The sequence below is a fragment of the Mytilus galloprovincialis genome, chromosome 1 (assembly GCF_965363235.1).
Source record: "Mytilus galloprovincialis chromosome 1, xbMytGall1.hap1.1, whole genome shotgun sequence".
In the NCBI taxonomy this organism is placed as follows: domain Eukaryota; kingdom Metazoa; phylum Mollusca; class Bivalvia; order Mytilida; family Mytilidae; genus Mytilus; species Mytilus galloprovincialis.
In genome coordinates this window covers 126,482,915-126,489,334 of record NC_134838.1, presented here as the reverse complement: position 1 = coordinate 126,489,334, position 6,420 = coordinate 126,482,915, and positions in this window count along the sequence as shown.

Genomic DNA, 6,420 nt, shown 5'->3' with positions numbered 1-6,420 from the left:
AAATCATTACATTAAAACAATGACGAAATGTATAATTAACGGGCCACGTCAAATTGATATTTCTAAAAAAAACAAAAAAAACAACAGTTAAAATAATAATGTACAAAGACAAATAAAAGGACACTTTGACACATTATTAAGATGATAAACAAACTCAGTTCATAGAATGTATACTTCAAGACTATTCGTGTATTATTTGTGAAGAGATATGGAATATTTATCAACAAGATATTGGTATTTTCCGATGTCTTTTCTTAGTAAAAGGACGAAACATTCTTTAGCATTATCGTGGTTCGTCAATTTTCGACTCAGACAGACCACGCGGTGACGTTTTAAAAAGTCTGAGTAGCAACTACGAGCTCTTGAATATCAAATTAATCGGGTATATCCCATATGCAGGTGAAGATGGTATATTGCTACTCAAGTGGGGGGAATTGGTGATTTTAAAATTGAAATTGTCTCGTTTGTCAGATTCTAATACTGAGATGACCGATTACGTCAAATTCGAGGTAAAAGTCTATAATTAGTTATCAAAGGTACCAGGATTATAATTCAATACGCCAGACGCGCGTTTTGTCTACATAAGACATATCAGTGACGCTCAGATCAAAATAGTTGTAAAGCCAAACAAGTACAAAGTTGAAGAACATTGAAGACCCAAAACTCCAAAAAATGAGACAGACGAAGTCGTTTCTGTTCTATCTTTAATTTCTAGTTCTAGGGATATAGTAATAGAATCCAATCAAATCAGTTTGGATTATTTATGAAAAGGACTTCATCAATATATCTGAATGTGAAGTTAAATAATCTGGCTTCTTTGATCTTCCACCATTTTCTACTTAAGAAAATGTCTGCACCAAGTCAGGAATTTGACATTTGTTTTCCATTCGCCTGATGAGCTTGAGCATTTGACTTTGCCATTTGGTAAGGGACTTTCCACTAATTTTGAATTTTCCTTGGAGTTCATATTTTTGTTATGTTTTAGCAAAACATTACATATCAATTACAAGTATATTACTTGTCACTGAAATAGTGCTGATTTCTGGAATGGTAATACCTTCAAAAACAAAACGTCAAGCAGTAATGGCACTGAACCAGTGATGATAAAATAACTCATCAGTGACGCTCGAAAGAAAACAGTTAAAAGGCAAAAATCATAAACGTGTTGGAAAGCATTCAAAATCGAAAATTCAACAAAGTTCTTTAAAATAATGTTATGTGTTTTATTCATTGTTGAAGGCAGTACGATAATCCATAGTTGTTAAATTTTGAGTCATTTCTTGCGGGAAATTGTCTCGTTTGCTCTCAAACCACATTTTGTATGTTTATAAGACTACCTTCACATGTGGGAAAACCTTATTTTTGATTCAACATTCTATCAACAGCAGATTTATAGAAAACGGTGGCATATGAGCAATTCCTATTTTATAAAGCATTTCTAGTGATGTTTTTACTGTCATCTATTCTTTTAATGGTACTTAAGATGATATATAAAGGCAACAGTAGTATACCGCTGTTCAAAACTCATCAATCCAGGGACAAAAAACAAAATCGGGGTAACAAACTAAAACCGAGGGAACGCATTAAATATAAGAGGAGAACAACGACATAACACCGAAACGTAACAAACACAGAAACGGACCAAGCATCAGACAAAACACCACGAGAATAACAAATATAACAAGAAAACCAAATACATGAATTTGGGATAGACAAGTACCGTGCCACGTCTGATCTCAATATCTCAAAAATAAGAGAAAACACAAACGACTCAACGTTAAAATGCAACACACACAGAAACGAACAATAATATAACAATGGCCATCTTCCTGACTTGGTACAGGACACTTTTAAAGGGGAATAAAAGTGGTGGGTTGAACCTGGTTTTGTGGCATGCCAAACCTCGCACTTTAATGGCAAAGTTAAATATAACATTGAAATGACAACATAATATTACAGGACTACAATACAAATAAATAGGAGAACATATTAGACAAAGAAAAACATGATTAATAGATAACAAAAAGCATCAGGTTTAAAATTCAATACGCCAAAAACGCGCCTTGTCCACACAGAACTTACAATTGACGCCCAGATATAAAAGATCGAAAGTGAAAAAAGTACAAAGTTGCACCTTGTTTCTACAGTGAACTAAAAAATCGGGTTCTGGTAACTTTTTGTTAATGTGAAGCATATGGGGAATAAGCAGCCCTTCCATTGTTAAGCTAAGTATATGACGTCATAATCAACTATTATCAGAGTAATTTGAATAAAATTGCTTCGCCGAGCCCAACTGGATACGACCGCAGAGGTCCAACTCTGAGCAGTTCGGGCCAAAATGGACACAATATTGAAGCTTGATACAGGTCTGAATTTGGATTCTTAAATATTTTACATATTATATGTTTCTGACACAGAGTAAATGTAGTTAAAGAACTTGAAATTAGTTGTATGATTTGAATTCATATCCAATTGAAGATTTCTTGCTGTTGTGTAATACATGTGTTGTTGCGCAATACTTAGTAAATATGTTTTAAGACTATAAACGAAATAGCGAAATAAATTTTGAATTCCAATTTTTCTCTCGAAAATTCACAATTTTCTAAAATCTTAAGTTGATAAACAAATTGATCCTCCCCAAAAAGTATATTTTCTTTAAACCCAAATCCTCTATTTGTGGTATTGAACCTTGTGGTACAACTTCAGAGCAATCAAAACACACAAGTTAATGTCCTGAAACTAGAAAAAAATGCTTGTTTTGGTTCACCCTTTTGATCCCTAATTCCAACCTGGTTGGGACCATCACATAAAAAAACATTCACAACCTTCCTTTAGTGGTATTCAATCTTTTGACTAAATTTCATACTCTTAAACGAAAATTATTGTCCGGAAACCATGTGTCTTCGGATGACAACTACCCGACAACGACCTTATAGAACAATACGACCCCATCTAATTAGTTAAGTTTACCTATTTTGTACAATGGAAATCCTTGGTCTATTTATGAATATCGGAAACACTCATTCACAAATATCTATTCACGTACGACTAACACTGTATACTTTAATTTAACAACATTATTTTTAAATCAATATTTAAAGCGTGTTTAAACTTGTCATTTTTGTACGAAATGAACGTTAACGGGTTAGACGTCTCAAGAATCGGTTTCAAAGTGGAAATTCCTGGCCTGTTAATACATGTAGATATTGGAAATCCCCGGCCTATTCATAGATATTGAAAACCCCAAGTCTATTTATAGATATTGGAAATCCCTGGTACATTTATAGATATTGGAAAACCCATCTGGAAGAAAATGGCACTGTGCCATCTGTAATGCGGTCATTTAAATAAAAGATAACTTCAAACGTCATAAACGAAACCATGGTAAACAACCAGTCCTAATTGGTGGTGGTGTTACCATGACCTGAAAAGACGAATGGATGAAATTTTAAAGCGCTTAATGGAAACATATATAATCGGAGCAGTAGGATTGAATACATTCAAATCGATTACATTCCTGAAAAGTCATGATGATGAGGAGAAGGAGGAGAAGAAGGAGGAGGAGGAAGAGGAAAAAGAGGAGGAGGAGGAGGAGAATGTTGCCTATGAAAGCTAACCTGTATAGATTTGAGGACGTCTTATTATGTATGTCGTTCTATATTAATCATACCATGTGTACTTGGGAAAAGTACTTGAGTATTTAGTACAATCCAGTGAACCCAGTGGATAACAAAGCAAGCACTAGACACTACACCAAGAGGTATACAGTGGAACTTCGCACAAAGGCTAGAAGACCTAGATTTTGCAGATGATCTGGCACTATTAACTCACCGTTTGAAATACATGAGAGATCAAACCACCGAACTCCATGAAACAGGAAAAAAACTAGGGCTAAAAATCAACATCAAGAAGACAAAAATTATGAAAGTAAAGACCAGAAAAGGTGGACCAGTGTCAGTTGAAGGAGAAGATATTGAAGAAGTCGATCAGTTTACTTATTTAGAAAGCATCATGGATAGAACTGGTGGGACAGATGCAGACATCAGGACAAGAATACGTAAAGCTCGACAAGATTTTGCTATGCTGAAGCCAGTTTGGAAATCCACAGCATTTACAGAAAACATCAAAATTCGAATTTTCATCACGAATGTAAAATCAGTCCTTTTTTATGATGCAGAGACCTGGAGACTTACAGCAGGGGCACTACATCAAATCCAGATTTTTATCAACAAATGTCTGCGCCAAATTTATATTTTGGTGGCCAGAAACCATTAGTAACAAACGCTTATGGGAAAGAACCAACCAGGGAACCAGCAATTAAACAGCTCAAGAGGAGAACGTGGCAATGAATTGGGCACACTTTGGAATTTTAGACCCTCAATGCTCTTCAACTTCGTACTTGTTTGGCTTTATAAATATTTTGATATGAGCGTCACTGATGAGTCTTATGTAGACGAAACGCGCGTACTAAATTATAATCCTGATACCTTTGATAACTATTTGAGGAAACCTGTAGGTACCATCACTAGACAGGCATTAGAATGGAACCCCAACGGACATCGGAGACCAGGAAGACTATTTAACAGCTGGAGAAGAACAAGACACAAGGATGTGGAGGAATTTGATATACATGGAGCAAAGCAAAAAGAATAGCCTAAAATAGAGTAAGGTGGAAAGCGACTGTAGCAGCTCTATGTTCCACAAGGAACGAAGAGGATTAAGTCAAGTAAGTAAGTGAACCCCAGTGAGTTTTCCAGTGCTTCATAAACGTTCAAATTTGTTTGGACATATGTAAAATTCGTCGCCAGGTTATATAGAATACGATACATAGCTTGCAAACGACCTTTGAAAAGTTCGTTTAAGCGGAACAAAGTTATCGTTATTAGAATAGACGATCAATGGGCTATCGATTTAATAGACAAGTCTAAATTTTCTAAATTTTACAGTGGATTGAATTTTACAATATTGGTGGTTGATATATTCTCCAAAAATGTATGGCTAAACCCGTGGCAAATGCTTTGAAACATGTATTACCTTTATCAGAAGGAAGATTACAAAACAGATTAAGAATAGATAAAGGACAAGAATTCAAATCAAGATTAGTGGAAGCTCTTCTGAAACAGAAATATTTAACATCTATTTGCCCAAATACTGAAAGCACTGCTAAGTACGTTGAATAAGTGATCAAGACTATTAGGTAAAACAAAATAATAAGATGAATCACCAGTAAGCAACCTTATGATTATTTGGATAACTTGTAGAGCTCACGGTTACAATAATACATCCTATAGAACGTTTGGCATGACGCCAGAAATTGTCTCTCAGTTAAAAGGGACAAGTTTGTTTTTGAAAATGTATTGGCCAACAAGAGTTCAGCATTAGAAAAGAATGTAAATTGATGATAAAAAATAAAATCACACAAATACTGAAATCCTAAGAAAATTCAAAAAGGGAAGCCCCTAATCAAATGGCAAAACCAAAAATCTAAAACGAAAGGATAACAACCGTCATAATCCTGAACTGGTGTCTGCATTTTCCTATTTAGAAAATGGTCAATTGAACCTGGTTTTTTTAGCTAGCTATACCTCTCACTTTATATGACAGTCGCATCAAATTCCATTATATTGACAGCGATGTGTGAATAAAACAAACAGAAACAATAAGTTAAAATGTCAAAAATAGGGGAACAGCAGTCAACAGTGTGTTGTCATCATTTCAATCGATATAAAAACAAACAAATATAATAAAGAAGCACAAAAAGCATACATCAATTCTAACAACCTCATTTTGCTTTTTTATAACACAATTGTATATATTGTAAAGACACCATGTAGATTTCTGTATGACCAATTTCTGTCTACTTTACGGGGATATTAAATAATTTATTAATCTGGAATGTTTTACCCTAGCTGTATTTGGCAAAACGTTTAGGAATTTTGGTCCTTAATGCTCTTCAACTTCGTTCTGTATTTGGCCTTTTTAACTTTTTTGGATTCGAGCGTCACTGATGAGTCATTTGTAGATGAAACGCGCGTCTGACGTATATACAAAAATTAGTCCTGGAATCTAGGATGAGTTTATTTTTATTCAACTATGCGCCTACTGAACATAACTCACATTATACGAATACAGTTAACAGTACAGTTGCATAGCGCCACTGAAAATCGTTTACCTACACAATTAATCGACATAATAAAACATAGAAATATAATAAACATCTGTACATTACTCAATATAAGTTTGACTGCCCCTCTGGTATATTTCGTCCCTTTGTTCCATAACGCCATTTACGCCAATTAGATAGCCGTAAGTAGTTACACTCAGTCAATGATGTAGTTATCTTAAGAGATTAATTGATTTCTTTCCTCTTTTTTTAGTTTTATAATTAGTGATTATGACGTCATAGAAGCAGCCTCACAT